Below are 27500 nucleotides of genomic sequence, written 5' to 3'. Positions count from 1 at the left end.
AATATAAATATTTAATATTCTTCGTGATATTCGTTATAAAATACGAATATTATAATGATTTCATTATGAGAACGCTCTATATATAATAATATAGTGTAATTATCATTATAAATTTTAATATACGTATATACAACCTCAACTCATATGGGACTACCCCCTGAATTTAAGCATATTAATTAGGGGAGGAAAAGAAACTAACCAGGATTTTCTTAGTAGCGGCGAGCGAAAAGAAATCAGTTCAGCACTAAGTCACTTTGTCTATATGGCAAACGTGAGATGCAGTGTATGGAGCGTCAATATTCTAGTATGAGAAATTAACGATTTAAGTCCTTCTTAAATGAGGCCATTTACCCATAGAGGGTGCCAGGCCCGTATAACGTTAATGATTACTAGATGATGTTTCCAAAGAGTCGTGTTGCTTGATAGTGCAGCACTAAGTGGGTGGTAAACTCCATCTAAAACTAAATATAACCATGAGACCGATAGTAAACAAGTACCGTGAGGGAAAGTTGAAAAGAACTCTGAATAGAGAGTTAAACAGTACGTGAAACTGCTTAGAGGTTAAGCCCGATGAACCTGAATATCCGTTATGGAAAATTCATCATTAAAGTTGTAATATTTTAACAATATTATAATAATAGTGTGCATTTTTTCCATATAAGGACATTGTAATCTATTAGCATATAACAAATTTATCATAAAATATGACTTATAGTTTATTCAAATTATTATGCTTGCATTTTAACATAGAATAAATGTCATTAATTTGATAAAGTGTTGATAAATTAAAATTAATACAGTGCGTTAATTTTTCGAAATTATATAATGGCATAATTATCATTGATTTTTGTGTTTATTATATGCATTTGTATGATTAACAATGCGAAAGATTCAGGATACCTTCGGGACCCGTCTTGAAACACGGACCAAGGAGTCTAACATATGTGCAAGTTATTGGGAGATAAACCTAATAGCGTAATTAACTTGACTAATAATGGGATTAGTTTTTTAACTATTTATAGATAATTAACACAATCCCGGGGCGTTCTATATAGTTATGTATAATAATATTTATATTATTTATGCCTCTAACTGGAACGTACCTTGAGCATATATGCTGTGACCCGAAAGATGGTGAACTATACTTGATCAGGTTGAAGTCAGGGGAAACCCTGATGGAAGACCGAAACAGTTCTGACGTGCAAATCGATTGTCAGAATTGAGTATAGGGGCGAAAGACCAATCGAACCATCTAGTAGCTGGTTCCTTCCGAAGTTTCCCTCAGGATAGCTGGTGCATTTTAATGTTATATAAAATAATCTTATCTGGTAAAGCGAATGATTAGAGGCCTTAGGGTCGAAACGATCTTAACCTATTCTCAAACTTTAAATGGGTAAGAACCTTAACTTTCTTGATATGAAGTTTAAGGTTATGATATAATGTGCCCAGTGGGCCACTTTTGGTAAGCAGAACTGGCGCTGTGGGATGAACCAAACGTAATGTTACGGTGCCCAAATTAACAACTCATGCAGAAACCATGAAAGGCGTTGGTTGCTTAAAACAGCAGGACGGTGATCATGGAAGTCGAAATCCGCTAAGGAGTGTGTAACAACTCACCTGCCGAAGCAACTAGCCCTTAAAATGGATGGCGCTTAAGTTGTATACCTATACATTACCGCTAAAGTAGATGATTTATATTACTTGTGATATAAATTTTGAAACTTTAGTGAGTAGGAAGGTACAATGGTATGCGTAGAAGTGTTTGGCGTAAGCCTTCATGGAGCTGCCATTGGCACAGATCTTGGTGGTAGTAGCAAATAATCGAATGAGACCTTGGAGGACTGAAGTGGAGAAGGGTTTCGTGTGAACAGTGGTTGATCACGAGTTAGTCGGTCCTAAGTTCAAGGCGAAAGCCGAAAATTTTCAAGTAAAAAATCAGTGAGTAATATTGTCAAATCTTTTATGATTTTTAAATACTTGAATAATTTTGAACGAAAGGGAATACGGTTCCAATTCCGTAACCTGTTGAGTATCCGTTTGTTATTAAATATGGGCCTCGTGCTCATCCTGGCAACAGGAACGACCATAAAGAAGCCGTCGAGAGATATCGGAAGAGTTTTCTTTTCTGTTTTATAGCCGTACTACCATGGAAGTCTTTCGCAGAGAGATATGGTAGATGGGCTAGAAGAGCATGACATATACTGTTGTGTCGATATTTTCTCCTCGGACCTTGAAAATTTATGGTGGGGACACGCAAACTTCTCAACAGGCCGTACCAATATCCGCAGCTGGTCTCCAAGGTGAAGAGTCTCTAGTCGATAGAATAATGTAGGTAAGGGAAGTCGGCAAATTAGATCCGTAACTTCGGGATAAGGATTGGCTCTGAAGATTGAGATAGTCGGGCTTGATTGGGAAACAATAACATGGTTTATGTGCTCGTTCTGGGTAAATAGAGTTTCTATCATTTATGGTAGTTACTTGTTCCCCGGATAGTTTAGTTACGTAGCCAATTGTGGAACTTTCTTGCTAAAATTTTTAAGAATACTAATTGGGTTAAACCAGTTAGTTCTTATTAATTATAACGATTATCAATTAACAATCAATTCAGAACTGGCACGGACTTGGGGAATCCGACTGTCTAATTAAAACAAAGCATTGTGATGGCCCTAGCGGGTGTTGACACAATGTGATTTCTGCCCAGTGCTCTGAATGTCAAAGTGAAGAAATTCAAGTAAGCGCGGGTCAACGGCGGGAGTAACTATGACTCTCTTAAGGTAGCCAAATGCCTCGTCATCTAATTAGTGACGCGCATGAATGGATTAACGAGATTCCTACTGTCCCTATCTACTCAGTTGCTTTTTGACTGCCATTCGAAGCAGACGTGTTTTTCAAGCGGTCCGCTATACCGTCGTTCGAATAAAGTAAAAAGTGATTTTTCCAAGTGGAAAAGACATCAAAATTGCCGCGAGATCACGCGCTGTTCGTGAGTGAAATCGGGTGTTAATTTGGTGAAAGAACAAAGCAGATATTTGCAAATTAATATTTGCAAAATAAACGCTAAAAACAACCACGTGCGGAACCCTAGTTCGTAAACAAGTGCGAATAGTTCGACAACAAGTCGGAATAGTTCGACAGCACGTTCGAGTTCGAAGCTTTGGTTCGAAGCTTTGGCTCGAGTTCGAAGCGTTCGGTTCGTGTCTCCGCTGAGACGTTGGTTCGAGTCTCCACTAAGTGCCGATTAGTTGAGTCACGCCAATAGAGGTAGCCACAACCCGCCGGGCTATGGAAATAGAGACGGAGGCCGACGCCAGCGACACTAGCGTGGCTAGTGTAGGGGCGAGCTCGTCGTCGAGCGTTCCCGCCCGCAGGCGGGGTCGGCCGAAGTCCTCAGCCGCCAAACAGGGAGCCAAAAAGATCGGGCTTGGGATTGGGCTAGCTGGAGAGCGGCCGATCCCAGCCGAGAGATCGCCGCCAACGTCGCTCCCCTTTGAGCAGGCTCCATCCACCTCTGCCGCTGCCGCTGCCACCACCGCTGCCAGTACTTCTGCCGCCGCTGCCGCCACCGCTGCCGCCACTGCTGCCGCCACCGCTGCCGCCACCGCTGCCACCACCGCTGCCACCACCGCTGCCACATGCCCGGCAACTGACATTGTCGCGGCAGGCTACTCGGCCATCATCGCAGAAATGTCTGCGATAAGGATGGCGGTGAGCAAGGCTGTACTTAAGGGGCTGATGCCGCCCGAGGCCTCAATGGAAATCCTCGTCGCGACCAACCGGTACGACGAGTTGGTCATGGCCCTGGCTGGGGAAAAAGTGCGCCTGGAGGAGAGGGCAAGGATGCCGCCTCCACCGAGACCCGCTGCTGCTGCCCACACGGGCACCACTGCCGTCACAACCGCTGCGTATGCGACAGCCTTCCCAGGCCTGCCCGCACCGAGCGCCGTCGCTGCACCGATCCCTAAGCCTAGGGATACCTGGTCTGCTCTAATAAAGAGCAAAAACCCGGAGGAGACCAGCAAGGAGCTAGTGGAGCGTGTTAAGAAGACCGTGGTGCCGACTCTTGGAGTCCGCGTCCACGAGGTTCGCGAGCTGAAGAGCGGAGGAGCGATTATTCGCACCCCTTCAGTGAGCGAACTGAGGAAGGTAGTGGCCAGCAGCAAATTCACCGAAGCGGGATTGGAGGTCAAGAAGAGGCCGGAGACCAAGCCTCAGGTCGTGGTGTACGACGTGGACACGTCCATAACACCGGAAGAGTTCATGGAGGAGCTCTTCACAAAGAACCTGGAGGAGACCATGACTGCCGCGGAGTTCAAAAAGTCGGTTCACCTGGGCAGTAAACCCTGGTCGGTCACCGACGGCGCCACGATCAACGTGACGCTAGAGGTCGACGCAAAGGCACAGGAGGCGTTGCGCGAATGCGTATACATTAAGTGGTTTAGATGCCGCTGCCGCTCCTTGGTCAGAACATACGCCTGCCACAGATGTGCAGGCTTCGACCACAAGGTGTCGCAATGTCGCCTAAAGGAGAACGTGTGCCACCGGTGTGGACAGAACGGCCACAACGTTGCACGGTGTCCCAACCCCGTGGACTGCCGCAACTGCCGCTTCAAGGGGTACCCTGCAGCACATTCCATGCTGTCAGCGGCGTGCCCGATCTACGGAGCGGTACTGGCGAGGGTGCAAGCTAGACATTAATGTTTAGCTTCATCCAAGCTAATTGTGGCCGTGGCCGAGCGGCTGTGATGGAACTCGGAGCCATCATGCGCAGCTCTGGCCGTCAGTTCGCACTGGTCCAGGAGCCGTACGTCGATGGAGCAGGGCGGATTACCGGCCTTCCTTCTGGAATGCGAGTTTTCCAGGACCGCCGAGGAAAAGCTGCTATCATCGTCGACGAACCGGACGCCATCTGCATGCCAATGGAGACCCTTACCACGGATTTTGGAGTATGCGTCAGAGTTACGGGAAGATTCGGCTCAATCTTCCTATGCTCCGTGTACTGCCAATTCGACACCGACTTGGCGCCGTACCTCAGGTACTTAGATGCGGTGCTGCTGCTGGGCAGCCGCACTCCTGTCATCTTTGGGCTCGACGCGAACGCAGTATCCCCAGCGTGGTTTAGCAAGCTCTCCGAACACAATCGGGGGCAAGCTAACTATGCACGGGGTGAGCTGCTGTCTGAGTGGATAACCGAGATGAGAGCCGGCGTGCTCAATGAAGCCAGTCGGGTGTTTACATTCGATAACCGTAGAGGCCAAAGCGATATCAATGTGACAATCGTCAACCAAGCTGCGACTATGTGGGCCACATACGATTGGGAAGTGAAGGAATGGGACACCAGCGATCACAACATGATCCATGTTGTGGTGACGACTGACCCGAACGACACAGTTGAGCCCATTGCTCCTGTGCCGTCATGGAAGCTTTCCAATGCGCGCTGGCGATTGTTCGAGGAGGAAGTGGTAAGGGAGATTGCCGAATTACCGGAAGACATCGCCGAATCGCCGTTGGACAACCAAGTGTCTGCACTGCGCTCTGTAGTGCACAGTGTGTGCGACAGAGTGCTGGGACGCAGCACACCGAGAGCCGCGAGAAAAGTAGTTTGGTGGACTGCCGAACTACACTCCAAACGCCGAGAGGTCAGGAGACTGAGGCGAAGGCTCCAGGACGCTCGTCGGCATGAGACCGACGCAGCAGAGGAACTTGTGCTCGCGTTGAGGATCTCCTCAGCGCAGTACAAGAAGCTCATCCTGAGATCGAAGGAAGACAACTGGCGACGCTTCGTGGGAGAGAACAGAGATGATCCATGGGGGCACGTCTACAGGATTTGCCGAGGCCGCAAAAAGAGCACGGAGATTGGATGCCTTCGAACGGATGGTAGGCTGGTCGCAACATGGCGCGACTGTGCGGGTGTGCTCCTTCGCAACTTCTTTCCTGTTGCGGAGACGAATGCACACATTGCCATCCCGATCGAGGCTCCACCGGCCCTCGAAGCTTTCGAGGTTGATGCATGCGTCGCCAGGTTGAAGAGCAGACGCTCTCCCGGCATGGACGGCATCACAGGTGCCATTTGCAAGGCATTGTGGCGTGCCATCCCTCAGCACATGACAGCGATGTATTCCCGCTGCCTGGAGACAGGGTATTTCCCAACGGAATGGAAGCATCCCAGGGTGGTTCCACTCCTGAAGGGACCCGATAAGGACCGGACCGATCCTACCTCATATCGGGGTATCTGTCTGTTGCCAGTGCTGGGCAAAGTGCTTGAGGGCATCATGGTGAATCGTCTGAAGGACACCATTCCGGATGGCTGCAGATGGCAATTTGGCTTTCGCCAAGGACGTTGTGTGGAGGATGCTTGGAAACACGTCGTGAGTACTGTTTCGGCCAGCCGGTCGAAATACGTGCTCGGAGTCTTCGTGGATTTCAAGGGAGCCTTCGACAACGTTGAGTGGAATGCTGCACTACGCCGCCTCCTTGAGCTGGGATGCCGAGAAGCAAGCTTGTGGCGAAGTTTCTTCTCCGGCCGGAGTGCGAGCATCGTCAGTAGGCATGGAGTAGCCACTGTTCCGGTGACAAGAGGTTGCCCGCAGGGGTCCATAAGTGGTCCATTTATATGGAACATCTTAATGGACGTGTTGCTCCAGCGCTTAGAGCCCCTTGGTGCGCTCAGCGCGTATGCTGACGACTTGCTCCTCCTCATCGAAGGGAATGCCCGATCAGAGCTCGAACAAAAAGGAGGTGAGTTAATGTCCATCGTAGGCGCTTGGGGAGTTGAAGTCGGCGTTGCCGTTTCAACTAGCAAGACGGCGATCATGCTGCTCAAAGGCATACTTAGACGGCCGCCAGTGGTACGGCTTGCTGGAGCAAACCTGCCATATAAGTGCAAGTATCGGTACCTAGGCATCACGGTCGGCGAGCGGTTGAGTTTTCTCCCGCACATCACGGGCTTGCGTGATAAGCTGACCGGAGTCGTAGGGGCATTGTCGCGCGTACTGCGGGTCGACTGGGGACTCAGTCCCCGCGCAAAGCGGACAATATATGCCGGACTCATGGTGCCCTGTGCACTATTTGGTGCCTCGGTTTGGTCTGTCGTGACGACGACGCAAGTGGTTGCCAGGAGGCATCTGCTTGCGTGCCAAAGGATCGTCCTGATTGGATGCCTACCGGTATGCCGAACAGTGTCCACCATGGCGCTGCAAGTACTAGCTGGAGCCCCCCCGTTTGATCTGGTTGCCAGACGCCTGGCAATCAGCTTCAAACTAAAGCGTGACTACCCGCTGGAGGAGAGCGATTGGCTGTACGGCGAAGATTTGGCAAATCTTAGCTGGAAGCAGAAGATGGCGCGACTAGACGAAGACCTGTTGTGCGAGTGGCAACGCAGATGGGATGATGGTGACTCCCCAGGACGGGTGACGCACCGCTTCATCCCGAACGCAGGCTTCGTCTACAGCGAACGAAGGTTTGGCTTCACGCTGCGCGCTGGGTTCCTGCTGACGGGCCACGGATCGCTCAATGCATTTCTGCATGGAAGAAGCCTTAGCGACACGCCAGCATGTCTATGCGGCGCAGAACGCGAGGATTGGCAGCACTTCCTATGTGCTTGTCCACTCTATACAGACTTGCGAGACCTCGATGGACTTGGAGTGCAGTACACGGATGGCGACTGGACCTTCTCCGATGTGACGGCTTCTCAGGAGATAATGCGGACTCTCGACAGGTTCGCCGGACTGGCGTTCTCCAGGCGACAACAGCTGCTGAATGCGCAAGCGGCGCACGGGCTGGGTGGATTCCCTATCCAGGCCGGTCGGGGCTAAAAGGGAGGATCGAGCTGAGTCCTTAAGATCGGTACCACGGGTTGTGCAGTTCCAAGGCTGCACATTGAGGTCGGCCCCCTAGTGGGAGTATCGTGGTGGCTGTGGTTGATACCCAAACGTTACGCGGGGAGAGCCGCTAGGCTCCTCGTGGAGTTGCGCTCTCAACCGGGTGCCGAGACCCATAGATCGGAAGACGTGTTAGATACACCTCGCCCCTCACCAAGGGGGATTGTATGCCCGACCAGGATACTTTCAATTGGTACCAGAAGAGTCGCTATGTACATAGCTATAGCTTCTTTTTAGGGGCGCTAACTGGCGCATTGTACCAGGTTCCTGCGTATGTAGCGGTGGTGCGTGATGGCGTGATATATGTAAATATATCGCACTAATCGAGGCTAAGCTGCAAATAAACATTAGACGCCGTGGTTGAAATCCCTCCCTGAGGAACCGCCACGTAAAATAAAGCTGAGTGATCAGATTCATTCTGTCCCTATCTACTATCTAGCGAAACCACAGCCAAGGGAACGGGCTTGGAATAATTAGCGGGGAAAGAAGACCCTTTTGAGCTTGACTCTAATCTGGCAGTGTAAGGAGACATAAGAGGTGTAGCATAAGTGGGAGATATTAGATTTCGGTTTGGTATCGACAATGAAATACCACTACTCTTATTGTTTCCTTACTTACTTGATTAAATGGAACGTGTATCATTTCCTAGCCATTATACGGATATATTTATTATATCTTATGGTATTGGGTTTTGATGCAAGCTTCTTGATCAAAGTATCACGAGTTTGTTATATAATCGCAAACAAATTCTTTAATGAGAAAATGCATTTATGTATTTTCAATTTGAAAATTTGGTATAACTCCAATTACTCAGGTATGATCCAATTCAAGGACATTGCCAGGTAGGGAGTTTGACTGGGGCGGTACATCTCTCAAATAATAACGGAGGTGTCCCAAGGCCAGCTCAGTGCGGACAGAAACCACACATAGAGCAAAAGGGCAAATGCTGACTTGATCTCGGTGTTCAGTACACACAGGGACAGCAAAAGCTCGGCCTATCGATCCTTTTGGTTTAAAGAGTTTTTAACAAGAGGTGTCAGAAAAGTTACCATAGGGATAACTGGCTTGTGGCGGCCAAGCGTTCATAGCGACGTCGCTTTTTGATCCTTCGATGTCGGCTCTTCCTATCATTGTGAAGCAAAATTCACCAAGCGTTGGATTGTTCACCCATGCAAGGGAACGTGAGCTGGGTTTAGACCGTCGTGAGACAGGTTAGTTTTACCCTACTAATGACAAAACGTTGTTGCGACAGCATTCCTGCGTAGTACGAGAGGAACCGCAGGTACGGACCAATGGCACAATACTTGTTCGAGCGAACAGTGGTATGACGCTACGTCCGTTGGATTATGCCTGAACGCCTCTAAGGTCGTATCCGTGCTGGACTGCAATGATAAATAAGGGGCAATTTGCATTGTATGGCTTCTAAACCATTAAAAGTTTATAATTTATTTTATAAACGACAATGGATGTGATGCCAATGTAATTTGTAACATAGTAAATTGGGAGGATCATCGATCACCTGATGCCGCGCTAGTTGCATATAAAAACATTATTTAATACAATGACAAAGCCTAGAATCAATTGTAAACGACTTTTGTAACAGGCAAGGTGTTGTAAGTGGTTGAGCAGCTGCCATACTGCGATCCACTGAAGCTTATCCTTTGCTTGATGATTCGATATATATAAATTTATTCTTTATATATGAAAATTATTTTTATATATTTATATGAATATATACCTATAAATGGTAATATATATATATATATATATTAAAAAGAATATATTTTATATAAATATGGATAAATTATTTATCCTATATAAATTACGTTGGCTTGAATATGAATATAATGTTATATTATAAGTTTGTTATACTTAATTACATATGAAATGATACTTATAAAAATTGTATTATGTAAACACACGAAACATAGTGTATATGCATATGTGCAAATGTGAATGTATATATGAAATAATATGAATGCAAAAAGCATGGAGTGATCGTATGTGGAACTTGGAAGTATTTCTAATATTGGAATTTAATGATATGTGATATGAATGCAAGAATTAAATACTTTGGTATATAAAATGTGATAATATTATATGTTATATTATAACATGAGCATGATTTGATTATGAATTAGGTTTTATATGGATATGGATATGGATATGGGAATGTTTCTCATATATAATATAACATTATAGCATAATCATAATGCGATTATAAATATAGAAAATATAAAAATGTATTTAATATAAATAGATATATTACGTGTATATGTGAAATTAAAGCAAAGATACCAGCTGATATGATATCTTTCATGTAAATGAATGATGAATGTAATGAAAAATAATTAATTTAATTTCATATGATATGGGGAACATACTAAGTCGGCAATGTCTGTTTATTTTATATGCGTATATATATTTTTCTTAATATATATGAATAATTTTGAAGTGATAGTATAATATTTTGTATTAAAATACGAAAAGAAACTATTTTTAAAAGGTACTCTCAAGTAAAAATACCTGATTTGCGGAAAGCGTGGCAGAAAACCTATATAGGGAGTGGTAGTCTCGTGCATGGTATATTTCATATGAAAATTTTATAATGAAAAATTATTAATTTATTTCATATGATATGGGGAATATACTTAGCCGGCAATGTCTGTGTATTTTATATGAATATATATATATTTCTTAGTATATATGAATAATTTTGAAGTGATAGTATTGTATTTTTTATTAAAATACGAAAAGAAACTATTGTTAAGAGGCACTCTCAAGTAAAAATACCCGATTTGCGGAAAGCGTGGCAGAAAACCTATATAGGGAGTGGTAGTCTCGTGCATGGTATATTTCATATGAAAATTTTATAATGAAAAATTATTAATTTATTTCATATGATATGGGGAATATACTTAGCCGGCAATGTCTGTGTGTTTTATATGAATATATATATATTTCTTAGTATATATGAATAATTTTGAAGTGATAGTATTGTATTTTTTATTAAAATACGAAAAGAAACTATTGTTAAGAGGCACTCTCAAGTAAAAATACCCGATTTGCGGAAAGCGTGGCATAAAACCTATATAGGGAGTGGTAGTCTCGTGCATGGTATATTTCATATGAAAATTTTATAATGAAAAATTATTAATTTATTTCATATGATATGGGGAATATACTTAGCCGGCAATGTCTGTGTATTTTATATGAATATATATATATTTCTTAATATATATGAATAATTTTGAAGTGATAGTATTGTATTTTTTATTAAAATACGAAAAGAAACTATTGTTAAGAGGCACTCTAAAGCAAAAATACCCGATTTGCGGAAAGCGTGGCAGAAAACCTATACATGATGGACAGTTGATGTCCATCGGTATTGTATACAATATTTGGTACAGTATTGTATATAATATTATTATATGTTGTCATTATACTCAAAGTAGTGTTTAATAGGAGATATTTGTTTTCAAATTGATCTTAATAAAGATAATATAGTGAAACTAACCAAGATATATACTATTTAGTATATATCATTTCTGTTTCGAATTATTATCGTGAATTTTTGGAAATGGTCTTATATGATTAAATATTGTATGAGTGCCATTTCAACAATGTACCAGCATATATAATCAAAGCGATTTATATGCAAATTCAAATATTGCCAAAATATATAAATTCCATTCCACATGAACTCATGTGTTTGGTTTTATTTAATGTATATCACAAAAAACGCATACGAAATTGGATAAATTTTAAATTTGTTGTTAAAATACATAGTTTAAACACAATTAATATTGGTTTAAGCCTATATACGTGTGATAATATATTAAGTGCAAATAAAAAGATATTTTTGAACGAAAAAAAAATGTATATAATAAAATATATATATTTGTATAGAGAAAAATGGCGAATGTGAATGCTATATAAAAATGGCCACAATCGTTTAACAAATTCTCATAAACTGTTGATAAAAAATATTTATTTATTTTTTTTTTTTATTCAAAAGTATTCTCAGGCTCCCTCTCCGGAATCGAACCCTGATTCCCCGTTACCCGTTGCAACCATGGTAGTCCTAGATACTACCATCAAAAGTTGATAGGGCAGACATTTGAAAGATCTGTCGTCGGTACAAGACCATACGATCTGCATGTTATCTAGAGTTCAACCAATGTAACGATCTTACGATCGCTTGGTTTTAGCCTAATAAAAGCACACGTCCCATAAGGTCCGTGTTTTAATTGCATGTATTAGCTCTAGAATTACCACAGTTATCCAAGTAACTGTTAACGATCTAAGGAACCATAACTGATATAATGAGCCTTTTGCGGTTTCACTTTTAATTCGTGTGTACTTAGACATGCATGGCTTAATCTTTGAGACAAGCATATAACTACTGGCAGGATCAACCAGAATAATGTTTTCGTTTCGTGCGCATACGCTCACATATGTAAATATTTGACAACTCAATAATACTTTTGAATAAAAAAAAAAAATAAATAAATATTTTTTATCAACAGTTTATGAGAATTTGTTAAACGATTGTGGCCATTTTTATATAGCATTCACATTCGCCATTTTTCTCTATACAAATATATATATTTTATTATATACATTTTTTTTTCGTTCAAAAATATCTTTTTATTTGCACTTAATATATTATCACACGTATATAGGCTTAAACCAATATTAATTGTGTTTAAACTATGTATTTTAACAACAAATTTAAAATTTATCCAATTTCGTATGCGTTTTTTGTGATATACATTAAATAAAACCAAACACATGAGTTCATGTGGAATGGAATTTATATATTTTGGCAATATTTGAATTTGCATATAAATCGCTTTGATTATATATGCTGGTACATTGTTGAAATGGCACTCATACAATATTTAATCATATAAGACCATTTCCAAAAATTCACGATAATAATTCGAAACAGAAATGATATATACTAAATAGTATATATCTTGGTTAGTTTCACTATATTATCTTTATTAAGATCAATTTGAAAACAAATATCTCCTATTAAACACTACTTTGAGTATAATGACAACATATAATAATATTATATACAATACTGTACCAAATATTGTATACAATACCGATGGACATCAACTGTCCATCATGTATAGGTTTTCTGCCACGCTTTCCGCAAATCGGGTATTTTTGCTTTAGAGTGCCTCTTAACAATAGTTTCTTTTCGTATTTTAATAAAAAATACAATACTATCACTTCAAAATTATTCATATATATTAAGAAATATATATATATTCATATAAAATACACAGACATTGCCGGCTAAGTATATTCCCCATATCATATGAAATAAATTAATAATTTTTCATTATAAAATTTTCATATGAAATATACCATGCACGAGACTACCACTCCCTATATAGGTTTTATGCCACGCTTTCCGCAAATCGGGTATTTTTACTTGAGAGTGCCTCTTAACAATAGTTTCTTTTCGTATTTTAATAAAAAATACAATACTATCACTTCAAAATTATTCATATATACTAAGAAATATATATATATTCATATAAAATACACAGACATTGCCGGCTAAGTATATTCCCCATATCATATGAAATAAATTAATAATTTTTCATTATAAAATTTTCATATGAAATATACCATGCACGAGACTACCACTCCCTATATAGGTTTTCTGCCACGCTTTCCGCAAATCAGGTATTTTTACTTGAGAGTACCTTTTAAAAATAGTTTCTTTTCGTATTTTAATACAAAATATTATACTATCACTTCAAAATTATTCATATATATTAAGAAAAATATATATACGCATATAAAATAAACAGACATTGCCGACTTAGTATGTTCCCCATATCATATGAAATTAAATTAATTATTTTTCATTACATTCATCATTCATTTACATGAAAGATATCATATCAGCTGGTATCTTTGCTTTAATTTCACATATACACGTAATATATCTATTTATATTAAATACATTTTTATATTTTCTATATTTATAATCGCATTATGATTATGCTATAATGTTATATTATATATGAGAAACATTCCCATATCCATATCCATATCCATATAAAACCTAATTCATAATCAAATCATGCTCATGTTATAATATAACATATAATATTATCACATTTTATATACCAAAGTATTTAATTCTTGCATTCATATCACATATCATTAAATTCCAATATTAGAAATACTTCCAAGTTCCACATACGATCACTCCATGCTTTTTGCATTCATATTATTTCATATATACATTCACATTTGCACATATGCATATACACTATGTTTCGTGTGTTTACATAATACAATTTTTATAAGTATCATTTCATATGTAATTAAGTATAACAAACTTATAATATAACATTATATTCATATTCAAGCCAACGTAATTTATATAGGATAAATAATTTATCCATATTTATATAAAATATATTCTTTTTAATATATATATATATATATATTACCATTTATAGGTATATATTCATATAAATATATAAAAATAATTTTCATATATAAAGAATAAATTTATATATATCGAATCATCAAGCAAAGGATAAGCTTCAGTGGATCGCAGTATGGCAGCTGCTCAACCACTTACAACACCTTGCCTGTTACAAAAGTCGTTTACAATTGATTCTAGGCTTTGTCATTGTATTAAATAATGTTTTTATATGCAACTAGCGCGGCATCAGGTGATCGATGATCCTCCCAATTTACTATGTTACAAATTACATTGGCATCACATCCATTGTCGTTTATAAAATAAATTATAAACTTTTAATGGTTTAGAAGCCATACAATGCAAATTGCCCCTTATTTATCATTGCAGTCCAGCACGGATACGACCTTAGAGGCGTTCAGGCATAATCCAACGGACGTAGCGTCATACCACTGTTCGCTCGAACAAGTATTGTGCCATTGGTCCGTACCTGCGGTTCCTCTCGTACTACGCAGGAATGCTGTCGCAACAACGTTTTGTCATTAGTAGGGTAAAACTAACCTGTCTCACGACGGTCTAAACCCAGCTCACGTTCCCTTGCATGGGTGAACAATCCAACGCTTGGTGAATTTTGCTTCACAATGATAGGAAGAGCCGACATCGAAGGATCAAAAAGCGACGTCGCTATGAACGCTTGGCCGCCACAAGCCAGTTATCCCTATGGTAACTTTTCTGACACCTCTTGTTAAAAACTCTTTAAACCAAAAGGATCGATAGGCCGAGCTTTTGCTGTCCCTGTGTGTACTGAACACCGAGATCAAGTCAGCATTTGCCCTTTTGCTCTATGTGTGGTTTCTGTCCGCACTGAGCTGGCCTTGGGACACCTCCGTTATTATTTGAGAGATGTACCGCCCCAGTCAAACTCCCTACCTGGCAATGTCCTTGAATTGGATCATACCTGAGTAATTGGAGTTATACCAAATTTTCAAATTGAAAATACATAAATGCATTTTCTCATTAAAGAATTTGTTTGCGATTATATAACAAACTCGTGATACTTTGATCAAGAAGCTTGCATCAAAACCCAATACCATAAGATATAATAAATATATCCGTATAATGGCTAGGAAATGATACACGTTCCATTTAATCAAGTAAGTAAGGAAACAATAAGAGTAGTGGTATTTCATTGTCGATACCAAACCGAAATCTAATATCTCCCACTTATGCTACACCTCTTATGTCTCCTTACACTGCCAGATTAGAGTCAAGCTCAAAAGGGTCTTCTTTCCCCGCTAATTATTCCAAGCCCGTTCCCTTGGCTGTGGTTTCGCTAGATAGTAGATAGGGACAGAATGAATCTGATCTCTCAGCTTTATTTTACGTGGCGGTTCCTCAGGGAGGGATTTCAACCACGGCGTCTAATGTTTATTTGCAGCTTAGCCTCGATTAGTGCGATATATTTACATATATCACGCCATCACGCACCACCGCTACATACGCAGGAACCTGGTACAATGCGCCAGTTAGCGCCCCTAAAAAGAAGCTATAGCTATGTACATAGCGACTCTTCTGGTACCAATTGAAAGTATCCTGGTCGGGCATACAATCCCCCTTGGTGAGGGGCGAGGTGTATCTAACACGTCTTCCGATCTATGGGTCTCGGCACCCGGTTGAGAGCGCAACTCCACGAGGAGCCTAGCGGCTCTCCCCGCGTAACGTTTGGGTATCAACCACAGCCACCACGATACTCCCACTAGGGGGCCGACCTCAATGTGCAGCCTTGGAACTGCACAACCCGTGGTACCGATCTTAAGGACTCAGCTCGATCCTCCCTTTTAGCCCCGACCGGCCTGGATAGGGAATCCACCCAGCCCGTGCGCCGCTTGCGCATTCAGCAGCTGTTGTCGCCTGGAGAACGCCAGTCCGGCGAACCTGTCGAGAGTCCGCATTCTCTCCTGAGAAGCCGTCACATCGGAGAAGGTCCAGTCGCCATCCGTGTACTGCACTCCAAGTCCATCGAGGTCTCGCAAGTCTGTATAGAGGGGACAAGCACATAGGAAGTGCTGCCAATCCTCGCGTTCTGCGCCGCATAGACATGCTGGCGTGTCGCTAAGGCTTCTTCCATGCAGAAATGCATTGAGCGATCCGTGGCCCGTCAGCAGGAACCCAGCGCGCAGCGTGAAGCCAAACCTTCGTTCGCTGTAGACGAAGCCTGCGTTCGGGATGAAGCGGTGCGTCACCCGTCCTGGGGAGTCACCATCATCCCATCTGCGTTGCCACTCGCACAACAGGTCTTCGTCTAGTCGCGCCATCTTCTGCTTCCAGCTAAGATTTGCCAAATCTTCGCCGTACAGCCAATCGCTCTCCTCCAGCGGGTAGTCACGCTTTAGTTTGAAGCTGATTGCCAGGCGTCTGGCAACCAGATCAAACGGGGGGGCTCCAGCTAGTACTTGCAGCGCCATGGTGGACACTGTTCGGCATACCGGTAGGCATCCAATCAGGACGATCCTTTGGCACGCAAGTAGATGCCTCCTGGCAACCACTTGCGTCGTCGTCACGACAGACCAAACCGAGGCACCAAATAGTGCACAGGGCACCATGAGTCCGGCATATATTGTCCGCTTTGCGCGGGGACTGAGTCCCCAGTCGACCCGCAGTACGCGCGACAATGCCCCTACGACTCCGGTCAGCTTATAACGCAAGCCCGTGATGTGCGGGAGAAAACTCAACCGCTCGCCGACCGTGATGCCTAGGTACCGATACTTGCACTTATATGGCAGGTTTGCTCCAGCAAACCGTACCATTGGCGGCCGTCTAAGTATGCCTTTGAGCAGCATGATCGCCGTCTTGCTAGTTGAAACGGCAACGCCGACTTCAACTCCCCAAGCGCCTACGATGGACATTAACTCACCTCCTTTTTGTTCGAGCTCTGATCGGGCATTCCCTTCGATGAGGAGGAGCAAGTCGTCAGCATACGCGCTGAGCGCACCAAGGGGCTCTAAGCGCTGGAGCAACACGTCCATTAAGATGTTCCATATAAATGGACCACTTATGGACCCCTGCGGGCAACCTCTTGTCACCGGAACAGTGGCTACTCCATGCCTACTGACGATGCTCGCACTCCGGCCGGAGAAGAAACTTCGCCACAAGCTTGCTTCTCGGCATCCCAGCTCAAGGAGGCGGCGTAGTGCAGCATTCCACTCAACGTTGTCGAAGGCTCCCTTGAAATCCACGAAGACTCCGAGCACGTATTTCGACCGGCTGGCCGAAACAGTACTCACGACGTGTTTCCAAGCATCCTCCACACAACGTCCTTGGCGAAAGCCAAATTGCCATCTGCAGCCATCCGGAATGGTGTCCTTCAGACGATTCACCATGATGCCCTCAAGCACTTTGCCCAGCACTGGCAACAGACAGATACCCCGATATGAGGTAGGATCGGTCCGGTCCTTATCGGGTCCCTTCAGGAGTGGAACCACCCTGGGATGCTTCCATTCCGTTGGGAAATACCCTGTCTCCAGGCAGCGGGAATACATCGCTGTCATGTGCTGAGGGATGGCACGCCACAATGCCTTGCAAATGGCACCTGTGATGCCGTCCATGCCGGGAGAGCGTCTGCTCTTCAACCTGGCGACGCATGCATCAACCTCGAAAGCTTCGAGGGCCGGTGGAGCCTCGATCGGGATGGCAATGTGTGCATTCGTCTCCGCAACAGGAAAGAAGTTGCGAAGGAGCACACCCGCACAGTCGCGCCATGTTGCGACCAGCCTACCATCCGTTCGAAGGCATCCAATCTCCGTGCTCTTTTTGCGGCCTCGGCAAATCCTGTAGACGTGCCCCCATGGATCATCTCTGTTCTCTCCCACGAAGCGTCGCCAGTTGTCTTCCTTCGATCTCAGGATGAGCTTCTTGTACTGCGCTGAGGAGATCCTCAACGCGAGCACAAGTTCCTCTGCTGCGTCGGTCTCATGCCGACGAGCGTCCTGGAGCCTTCGCCTCAGTCTCCTGACCTCTCGGCGTTTGGAGTGTAGTTCGGCAGTCCACCAAACTACTTTTCTCGCGGCTCTCGGTGTGCTGCGTCCCAGCACTCTGTCGCACACACTGTGCACTACAGAGCGCAGTGCAGACACTTGGTTGTCCAACGGCGATTCGGCGATGTCTTCCGGTAATTCGGCAATCTCCCTTACCACTTCCTCCTCGAACAATCGCCAGCGCGCATTGGAAAGCTTCCATGACGGCACAGGAGCAATGGGCTCAACTGTGTCGTTCGGGTCAGTCGTCACCACAACATGGATCATGTTGTGATCGCTGGTGTCCCATTCCTTCACTTCCCAATCGTATGTGGCCCACATAGTCGCAGCTTGGTTGACGATTGTCACATCGATATCGCTTTGGCCTCTACGGTTATCGAATGTAAACACCCGACTGGCTTCATTGAGCACGCCGGCTCTCATCTCGGTTATCCACTCAGACAGCAGCTCACCCCGTGCATAGTTAGCTTGCCCCCGATTGTGTTCGGAGAGCTTGCTAAACCACGCTGGGGATACTGCGTTCGCGTCGAGCCCAAAGATGACAGGAGTGCGGCTGCCCAGCAGCAGCACCGCATCTAAGTACCTGAGGTACGGCGCCAAGTCGGTGTCGAATTGGCAGTACACGGAGCATAGGAAGATTGAGCCGAATCTTCCCGTAACTCTGACGCATACTCCAAAATCCGTGGTAAGGGTCTCCATTGGCATGCAGATGGCGTCCGGTTCGTCGACGATGATAGCAGCTTTTCCTCGGCGGTCCTGGAAAACTCGCATTCCAGAAGGAAGGCCGGTAATCCGCCCTGCTCCATCGACGTACGGCTCCTGGACCAGTGCGAACTGACGGCCAGAGCTGCGCATGATGGCTCCGAGTTCCATCACAGCCGCTCGGCCACGGCCACAATTAGCTTGGATGAAGCTAAACATTAATGTCTAGCTTGCACCCTCGCCAGTACCGCTCCGTAGATCGGGCACGCCGCTGACAGCATGGAATGTGCTGCAGGGTACCCCTTGAAGCGGCAGTTGCGGCAGTCCACGGGGTTGGGACACCGTGCAACGTTGTGGCCGTTCTGTCCACACCGGTGGCACACGTTCTCCTTTAGGCGACATTGCGACACCTTGTGGTCGAAGCCTGCACATCTGTGGCAGGCGTATGTTCTGACCAAGGAGCGGCAGCGGCATCTAAACCACTTAATGTATACGCATTCGCGCAACGCCTCCTGTGCCTTTGCGTCGACCTCTAGCGTCACGTTGATCGTGGCGCCGTCGGTGACCGACCAGGGTTTACTGCCCAGGTGAACCGACTTTTTGAACTCCGCGGCAGTCATGGTCTCCTCCAGGTTCTTTGTGAAGAGCTCCTCCATGAACTCTTCCGGTGTTATGGACGTGTCCACGTCGTACACCACGACCTGAGGCTTGGTCTCCGGCCTCTTCTTGACCTCCAGTCCCGCTTCGGTGAATTTGCTGCTGGCCACTACCTTCCTCAGTTCGCTCACTGAAGGGGTGCGAATAATCGCTCCTCCGCTCTTCAGCTCGCGAACCTCGTGGACGCGGACTCCAAGAGTCGGCACCACGGTCTTCTTAACACGCTCCACAAGCTCCTTGCTGGTCTCCTCCGGGTTTTTGCTCTTTATTAGAGCAGACCAGGTATCCCTAGGCTTTGGGATCGGTGCAGCGACGGCGCTCGGTGCGGGCAGGCCTGGGAAGGCTGTCGCATACGCAGCGGTTGTGACGGCAGTGGTGCCCGAGTGGGCAGCAGCAGCGGGTCTCGGTGGAGGCGGCATCCTTGCCCTCTCCTCCAGGCGCACCTTTTCCCCAGCCAGGGCCATGACCAACTCGTCGTACCGGTTGGTCGCGACGAGGATTTCCATTGAGGCCTCGGGCGGCATCAGCCCCTTAAGTACAGCCTTGCTCACCGCCATCCTTATCGCAGACATTTCTGCGATGATGGCCGAGTAGCCTGCCGCGACAATGTCAGTTGCCGGGCATGTGGCAGCGGTGGTGGCAGCGGTGGTGGCAGCGGTGGCGGCAGCGGTGGCGGCAGCGGTGGCGGCAGCGGTGGCGGCAGCGGCGGCAGAAGTACTGGCAGCGGTGGTGGCAGCGGCAGCGGCAGAGGTGGATGGAGCCTGCTCAAAGGGGAGCGACGTTGGCGGCGATCTCTCGGCTGGGATCGGCCGCTCTCCAGCTAGCCCAATCCCAAGCCCGATCTTTTTGGCTCCCTGTTTGGCGGCTGAGGACTTCGGCCGACCCCGCCTGCGGGCGGGAACGCTCGACGACGAGCTCGCCCCTACACTAGCCACGCTAGTGTCGCTGGCGTCGGCCTCCGTCTCTATTTCCATAGCCCGGCGGGTTGTGGCTACCTCTATTGGCGTGACTCAACTAATCGGCTTAGTGGAGACTCGAACCAACGTCTCAGCGGAGACACGAACCGAACGCTTCGAACTCGAGCCAAAGCTTCGAACCAAAGCTTCGAACTCGAACGTGCTGTCGAACTATTCCGACCTGTTGTCGAACTATTCGCACTTGTTTACGAACTAGGGTTCCGCACGTGGTTGTTTTTAGCGTTTATTTTGCAAATATTAATTTGCAAATATCTGCTTTGTTCTTTCACCAAATTAACACCCGATTTCACTCACGAACAGCGCGTGATCTCGCGGCAATTTTGATATATTTTCCACTTGGAAAAATCACTTTTTACTTAATTCGAACGACGGTATAGCGGACCGCTTGAAAAACACGTCTGCTTCGAATGGCAGTCAAAAAGCAACTGAGTAGATAGGGACAGTAGGAATCTCGTTAATCCATTCATGCGCGTCACTAATTAGATGACGAGGCATTTGGCTATTTTTTTTTTTTTTTTTTTTTTTGATCGCTGAGGAAGGAAAATCTTCAAAGATACTAGTGGAGGCCAAACCCCACTAGCATGCACGATTCATGATTACGAAGTAATCACGCATACGTACTAAAAAACCCACCTCAAGTTTTACAACCACGATGTTTATACCTAATTTCACATTTTGCCTAGGTAGCAAGCGTCTTCTCTCCAACATAGTGTATAGGCTAAGTCCAATCTCGAGTGTAACCTGCGAGATACATGAACTGTCTGAAGCAATATAGTCCGCCTGTTACCACTCTGGCGCTAATGACATTGCTGTCACCGGATGAGATGAGACCCTTTGCTATCAATCTTCTAACGGATTGATTGCTCCAGATCCCCCGCCAGTTTAACGTCGCGGATAGGACTTCGACGTTGCCCGACACTCCGAATTCTCTCCGCAGTGCAGATATAACTTCCGGTCTTTTATATTTCTCAACTTTGCGATGGTGCACATCGTCGAGAAACAGTCCATCCGTTATAATCTGCGCATCAATCACGCAAGCGTGATTGTCACGGATACACACCAGGTCTGGTTTACTTACCGAGGTTTCCAGCTGCAAACTTGGTTCGACGTGTACTGTGTGGCCCTTCTCCTCAAGAATCCTCTTAAGGTTATTGACTACACAGTTATGTCTTGCTACCCGCCTCCCATGCGTACGGTAACAATTCTGCAGGATGTGGTTTGTTGTTTCGGGAGCATCACAACCTGCACGACATTGCCGTTCCAATTCATTTCTGCCCCTCGTGGTACGAGACCTCGATGGTAGGGCATTTATTCGCAGCTTGATACTGTTTCGGTAATCTTGACCTGTTAGCAAACGCGTGGGCTGACACACCCAGCCGTGTTGGGGACGAAAAAGTCCCGCTTCACGTAAGCCGCGACCATCAACAGACATATACAACCTGTTCGCCCAGTACGTTTCGATCTCTGTACGCGATGTCAACTCATTCAGTCCAGCCAGAGTTCTACCCCGGGCCTTATTCAATTCGTCGGTAAGAAATGAGCTTTAAGAGAGTCATAGTTACTCCCGCCGTTGACCCGCGCTTACTTGAATTTCTTCACTTTGACATTCAGAGCACTGGGCAGAAATCACATTGTGTCAACACCCGCTAGGGCCATCACAATGCTTTGTTTTAATTAGACAGTCGGATTCCCCAAGTCCGTGCCAGTTCTGAATTGATTGTTAATTGATAATCGTTATAATTAATAAGAACTAACTGGTTTAACCCAATTAGTATTCTTAAAAATTTTAGCAAGAAAGTTCCACAATTGGCTACGTAACTAAACTATCCGGGGAACAAGTAACTACCATAAATGATAGAAACTCTATTTACCCAGAACGAGCACATAAACCATGTTATTGTTTCCCAATCAAGCCCGACTATCTCAATCTTCAGAGCCAATCCTTATCCCGAAGTTACGGATCTAATTTGCCGACTTCCCTTACCTACATTATTCTATCGACTAGAGACTCTTCACCTTGGAGACCAGCTGCGGATATTGGTACGGCCTGTTGAGAAGTTTGCGTGTCCCCACCATAAATTTTCAAGGTCCGAGGAGAAAATATCGACACAACAGTATATGTCATGCTCTTCTAGCCCATCTACCATATCTCTCTGCGAAAGACTTCCATGGTAGTACGGCTATAAAACAGAAAAGAAAACTCTTCCGATATCTCTCGACGGCTTCTTTATGGTCGTTCCTGTTGCCAGGATGAGCACGAGGCCCATATTTAATAACAAACGGATACTCAACAGGTTACGGAATTGGAACCGTATTCCCTTTCGTTCAAAATTATTCAAGTATTTAAAAATCATAAAAGATTTGACAATATTACTCACTGATTTTTTACTTGAAAATTTTCGGCTTTCGCCTTGAACTTAGGACCGACTAACTCGTGATCAACCACTGTTCACACGAAACCCTTCTCCACTTCAGTCCTCCAAGGTCTCATTCGATTATTTGCTACTACCACCAAGATCTGTGCCAATGGCAGCTCCATGAAGGCTTACGCCAAACACTTCTACGCATACCATTGTACCTTCCTACTCACTAAAGTTTCAAAATTTATATCACAAGTAATATAAATCATCTACTTTAGCGGTAATGTATAGGTATACAACTTAAGCGCCATCCATTTTAAGGGCTAGTTGCTTCGGCAGGTGAGTTGTTACACACTCCTTAGCGGATTTCGACTTCCATGATCACCGTCCTGCTGTTTTAAGCAACCAACGCCTTTCATGGTTTCTGCATGAGTTGTTAATTTGGGCACCGTAACATTACGTTTGGTTCATCCCACAGCGCCAGTTCTGCTTACCAAAAGTGGCCCACTGGGCACATTATATCATAACCTTAAACTTCATATCAAGAAAGTTAAGGTTCTTACCCATTTAAAGTTTGAGAATAGGTTAAGATCGTTTCGACCCTAAGGCCTCTAATCATTCGCTTTACCAGATAAGATTATTTTATATAACATTAAAATGCACCAGCTATCCTGAGGGAAACTTCGGAAGGAACCAGCTACTAGATGGTTCGATTGGTCTTTCGCCCCTATACTCAATTCTGACAATCGATTTGCACGTCAGAACTGTTTCGGTCTTCCATCAGGGTTTCCCCTGACTTCAACCTGATCAAGTATAGTTCACCATCTTTCGGGTCACAGCATATATGCTCAAGGTACGTTCCAGTTAGAGGCATAAATAATATAAATATTATTATACATAACTATATAGAACGCCCCGGGATTGTGTTAATTATCTATAAATAGTTAAAAAACTAATCCCATTATTAGTCAAGTTAATTACGCTATTAGGTTTATCTCCCAATAACTTGCACATATGTTAGACTCCTTGGTCCGTGTTTCAAGACGGGTCCCGAAGGTATCCTGAATCTTTCGCATTGTTAATCATACAAATGCATATAATAAACACAAAAATCAATGATAATTATGCCATTATATAATTTCGAAAAATTAACGCACTGTATTAATTTTAATTTATCAACACTTTATCAAATTAATGACATTTATTCTATGTTAAAATGCAAGCATAATAATTTGAATAAACTATAAGTCATATTTTATGATAAATTTGTTATATGCTAATAGATTACAATGTCCTTATATGGAAAAAATGCACACTATTATTATAATATTGTTAAAATATTACAACTTTAATGATGAATTTTCCATAACGGATATTCAGGTTCATCGGGCTTAACCTCTAAGCAGTTTCACGAACTGTTTAACTCTCTATTCAGAGTTCTTTTCAACTTTCCCTCACGGTACTTGTTTACTATCGGTCTCATGGTTATATTTAGTTTATGATGGAGTTTACCACCCACTTAGTGCTGCACTATCAAGCAACACGACTCTTTGGAAACATCATCTAGTAATCATTAACGTTATACGGGCCTGGCACCCTCTATGGGTAAATGGCCTCATTTAAGAAGGACTTAAATCGTTAATTTCTCATACTAGAATATTGACGCTCCATACACTGCATCTCACGTTTGCCATATAGACAAAGTGACTTAGTGCTGAACTGATTTCTTTTCGCTCGCCGCTACTAAGAAAATCCTGGTTAGTTTCTTTTCCTCCCCTAATTAATATGCTTAAATTCAGGGGGTAGTCCCATATGAGTTGAGGTTGTATATACGTATATTAAAATTTATAATGATAATTACACTATATTATTATATATAGAGCGTTCTCATAATGAAATCATTATAATATTCGTATTTTATAACGAATATCACGAAGAATATTAAATATTTATATTTACAACAAAATTTCCTTTCGAAACATTAATAAGAGGCAATTCTAGATGAAAAAACTTTAATTATTTTTTTATGCTAGACATTCCTCAGTATTATTTGATTCAAAAAGGACAAAAAAATATATATTTTTCTTCGTTCTTCTCACACAAATATATACAACAATGAGAGATAATGCGTTTCCATTTAATATCAATATTATGAATATATATATATATATATATCCAATAATATACAATATGCTTAAAAATTTCGTAAAATTTTTAAACAACTTATTTAGCATAGTCTTACAACCCCTCACCATATGTAGTCCAAGCAGCACTATAAATTAATTAAAGTACCCAAACAGCATGGACTGCGATATGCGTTAAAAATGTCGATGTTCATGTGTCCTGCAGTTCACACGATGACGCACAGTTTGCTGCGTTCTTCATCGACCCATGAGCCGAGTGATCCACCGCTTAGAGTGATTAAAATTTGTTTATTCATTTATTTGTCAGATATGTCTTTATTGAAAGAAATTAAAAATACACCATTTTACTGGCATATATCAATTCCTTCAATAAATTTTAGTTTTATCCTAAAAGAATGTTGCGAAATGTCTTAGTTTTATATAAGCGATATATTACCATATTGTTAAATAATATAATATGTATTTTGGCTTGTTTGATAATTATCAATTTATATAAAAGTATTAACCTGAAATCAGGTACAACATTGTACTTTTTAGGCTGTTGCATTAAACCAATGTATGCCCATAGCTATGATGGACAATACATATTCGCAACGCGTGCATACTATGGTACATATGCACACAGATTTTATAAATCAATATTATTGTAATAATATCAGTCAATATGTATTTATATATTAATGGCTACACACATAGAACACAATGTTATATGTATAGCTACTACTAAATGAGTATATTGGCAATATAATTAATATAAACATATAATATATACAAACTGAATATATTTTATTTTACCAATTATGATTTTATAAAAACATATTTTGTTTGGTAAATTGGCAATATATAAAATATTTTTGTTAACGGTAGAAACATACAATAACTGATCCTTCCGCAGGTTCACCTACGGAAACCTTGTTACGACTTTACTTCCATCTAAATATCAAGTTCGGTCAACTTTTGCGAAACAACCGTAACACGCAAGGCGTCACAAGTGATCACGTCCGGAGACCTCACTAAATAATTCAATCGTAGTAGCGACGGGCGGTGTGTACAAAGGGGCAGGGACGTAATCAATGCGAGTTAATGACTCACACTTACTGGGAATTCCAAGTTCATGTGAACAGTTTTCAGTTCACAATCCCAAGCATGAAAGTGGTTCAGCGGTTTACCCGGACCTCTCGGTCTAGGAAATACACGTTGATTACTTTCATTGTAGCGCGCGTGCAGCCCAGGACATCTAAGGGCATCACAGACCTGTTATTGCTCAATCTCATTATTGCTAGACGCAATTTGTCCATTTAAGAAGCTAGTGTCCCTTATAATGGGACAAACAACAGGTACGGCTCCACTTATATAAACACATTCAAACACATAAACATTTTACTTATGCCACCATGAGAATGAAGGCTATATAAGCTTCAACACCATAATCCTGAAGATATCTATTTAATATATTTGAGTCTCGTTCGTTATCGGATTAACCAGACAAATCACTCCACGAACTAAGAACGGCCATGGCACCACCACCCATAGATTCGAGAAAGAGCTATCAATCTGTCCTTACACACTTATGTTCGGACCTGGTAAGTTTTTCCCGTGTTGATCAAAATTAAGAGCCGCAGGCTCCACCTCCTGGTGGTGCCCTTCCGTCAATTCCTTTAAAAGTTCAAGCTTGCAACCATACTTCCCCCGGAGCCCCAAAAGCTTTGGTTTCCCGGGAAGCGACTGAGAGAGCCATAAAAGTAGCTACACCCAATTGCATAGCTGGCATCGTTTATGGTTAGAACTAGGGCGGTATCATGATCGCCTTCGAACCTCTAACTTTCGTTATTGATTAATGAAACATCTTTGGCAAATGCTTTCGCTTAAGTTAGTCTTACGACGGTCCAAGAATTTCACCTCTCGCGTCGTAATACTAATGCCCCAAACTGCTTCTATTAATCATTACCTCTTGATCTGAAAACCAATGAAAGCAGACAGAGGTCTTATTTCATTATCCCATGCACAGAATATTCAGGCATTTGAAGCCTGCTTTAAGCACTCTAATTTGTTCAAAGTAATTGTACCGGCCCACAATAACACTCGATGAAGAGCACTAATGCAGGTTTTTAAATAGGAGGAATATATAAAAAAATACAAGTACTTAATTATATATAAGAACTCCACCGTAATACGCTTACATACATAAAGGTATAGTAGTAACCACAATTGTAAGTTGTACTACCCGTATGAAGCACAAGTTCAACTACGAACGTTTAACCGCAACAACTTTAATATACGCTATTG

General features: G+C 43.3%; 2 pseudogenes; both read right to left on the bottom strand.

Annotated features, from left to right (window-relative positions):
• Window positions 1-21075: 21075 nt before the first annotated feature.
• On the bottom strand, window positions 21076-24896 carry LOC113567229 (annotated as a pseudogene).
• Window positions 24897-25337: 441 nt separating this feature from the next.
• Window positions 25338-25490, bottom strand: LOC113567230 (annotated as a pseudogene).
• Window positions 25491-27500: the final 2010 nt, after the last annotated feature.

The sequence above is a fragment of the Drosophila persimilis genome, unplaced genomic scaffold (genome assembly GCF_003286085.1).
Source record: "Drosophila persimilis strain 14011-0111.01,24,50 unplaced genomic scaffold, DperRS2 tig00002573-arrow-arrow-pilon, whole genome shotgun sequence".
In the NCBI taxonomy this organism is placed as follows: Eukaryota; Metazoa; Arthropoda; class Insecta; order Diptera; family Drosophilidae; genus Drosophila; species Drosophila persimilis.
This window is presented reverse-complemented; position numbering and strand designations above follow the sequence as displayed.